Genomic DNA, 2,500 nt, shown 5'->3' on the forward strand with positions numbered 1-2,500 from the left:
CGTGGGGGTGGGCGAGGGGGTAAAAGCCGGGCTCGCTCTGTCACCGTCTACCCCCTCCCAGTAATCTGCAGGAGGGTTCCCGGCCCGGGTCTGGACGACCGGAGGCCGCCCGACGTTGACCGGGAAAAGCGGGGACCCCGGGCCGCCCTCCCCGGTTCTCTCATCCGAGGTCCCGACCTCATTCGCGACTTCCGAGGGGATCGCGGCCAGGACGCCACAAAGTGCCGTCGGTCAGCTTCCCGAGACAACCGCGGCCCCCCCCCTGGGGCTCGGGGCCTGGGCGCGCTCTCCCCTCCCCGCAGGGCGCGGGGGGCTCCATCGATCTTGGCCCGGCTAGCGGGGAGCGGTCCCGTGGGGGTGGGCGAGGGGGTAAAAGCCGGGCTCGCTCTGTCACCGTCTACCCCCTCCCAGTAATCTGCAGGAGGGTTCCCGGCCCGGGTCTGGACGACCGGAGGCCGCCCGACGTTGACCGGGAAAAGCGGGGACCCCGGGCCGCCCTCCCCGGTTCTCTCATCCGAGGTCCCGACCTCATTCGCGACTTCCGAGGGGATCGCGGCCAGGACGCCACAAAGTGCCGTCGGTCAGCTTCCCGAGACAACCGCGGCCCCCCCCTGGGGCTCGGGGCCTGGGCGCGCTCTCCCCTCCCCGCAGGGCGCGGGGGGCTCCATCGATCTTGGCCCGGCTAGCGGGGAGCGGTCCCGTGGGGGTGGGCGAGGGGGTAAAAGCCGGGCTCGCTCTGTCACCGTCTACCCCCTCCCAGTAATCTGCAGGAGGGTTCCCGGCCCGGGTCTGGACGACCGGAGGCCGCCCGACGTTGACCGGGAAAAGCGGGGACCCCGGGCCGCCCTCCCCGGTTCTCTCATCCGAGGTCCCGACCTCATTCGCGACTTCCGAGGGGATCGCGGCCAGGACGCCACAAAGTGCCGTCGGTCAGCTTCCCGAGACAACCGCGGCCCCCCCCCTGGGGCTCGGGGCCTGGGCGCGCTCTCCCCTCCCCGCAGGGCGCGGGGGGCTCCATCGATCTTGGCCCGGCTAGCGGGGAGCGGTCCCGTGCGGGTGGGCGAGGGGGTGAAAGCCGGGCTCGCTCTGTCACCGTCTACCCCCTCCCAGTAATCTGCAGGAGGGTTCCCGGCCCGGGTCTGGACGACCGGAGGCCGCCCGACGTTGACCGGGAAAAGCGGGGACCCCGGGCCGCCCTCCCCGGTTCTCTCATCCGAGGTCCCGACCTCATTCGCCACTTCCGCGGGGATCGCGGCCGGAACGCCGCAAAGTGCCGCCGGTCAGCTTCCCGAGACAACCGCAAACCGCGGCCGGCTCCGAGCCGCGGCCGCTGCCCGCGGACGGCTCCAGACATCGCGGCCGGCTCCCGGGTGCCTCCGGCCGGCTTCCCGGACCCGCGGCTGCCCGCCGACGGCTCCAGACATCGCGGCCGGCTCCCGGGTGCCCCCGGCCGGCTTCCAGGACCCGCGGACGGCTCCAGACATCGCGGCCGGCTCCCGGGTGCCCCCGGCCGGCTTCCAGGAGCCGCGGACGGCTCCAGACTCCCCAAGTGCCGCCGGCCAGCTTCCCGAGACAACCGCTGACCGCGGACGGCTCCAGAGCTCGCGGCCGGCTCCCGGGTGCCCCCGGCCGGCTTCCCGGACCCGCGGAACTCCGCGGACGGCTCCAGACATCGCGGCCGGCTCCCGGGTGCCTCCGGCCGGCTTCCCGGACCCGCGGCTGCCCGCGGACGGCTCCAGACATCGCGGCCGGCTCCCGGGTGCCCCCGGCCGGCTTCCAGGACCCGCGGACGGCTCCAGACATCGCGGCCGGCTCCCGGGTGCCCCCGGCCGGCTTCCAGGAGCCGCGGACGGCTCCAGACTCCCCAAGTGCCGCCGGCCAGCTTCCCGAGACAACCGCTGACCGCGGACGGCTCCAGAGCTCGCGGCCGGCTCCCGGGTGCCCCCGGCCGGCTTCCAGGACCCGCGGACGGCTCCAGACATCGCGGTCGGCTCCCGGGTCCCGCCGGTCAGCTTCCCGAGACAACCGCTGACCGCGGACGGCTCCAGAGCTCGCGCCCGGCTCCCGGGCGCCTCCGGCCGGCTTCCCGGACCCGCGGACGCCCGCGGACGGCTCCAGACATGGCGGTCGGCTCCCGGGTCCCGCCGGTCAGCTTCCCGAGACAACCGCTGACCGCGGACGGCTCCAGAGCTCGCGCCCGGCTCCCGGGCGCCCCCGGCCGGCTTCCAGGACCCGCGGACGGCTCCAGACATGGCGGCCGGCTCCCGGGTGCCCCAGGCCGGCTTCCAGGACCCGCGGACGGCTCCAGACTCCGAGTGCCGCCGGTCAGCTTCCCGGGACAACCGCGGCCGCTGCCCGCGGACGGCTCCAGACATGGCGGCCGGCTCCCGGGTGCCCCCCGGCCAGCTTCCCCGGACAACCGCGGCCGCTGCCCGCGGACGGCTCCAGAGCTCGCGCCCGGCTCCCGGGTGCCCCCGGCCGGCATCCAGGACCCGCGGAC

Source organism: Staurois parvus, unplaced genomic scaffold (genome assembly GCF_062004578.1).
Source record: "Staurois parvus isolate SC_StPar_1 unplaced genomic scaffold, SC_StPar_1.0 ptg003922l, whole genome shotgun sequence".
In the NCBI taxonomy this organism is placed as follows: Eukaryota; Metazoa; Chordata; class Amphibia; order Anura; family Ranidae; genus Staurois; species Staurois parvus.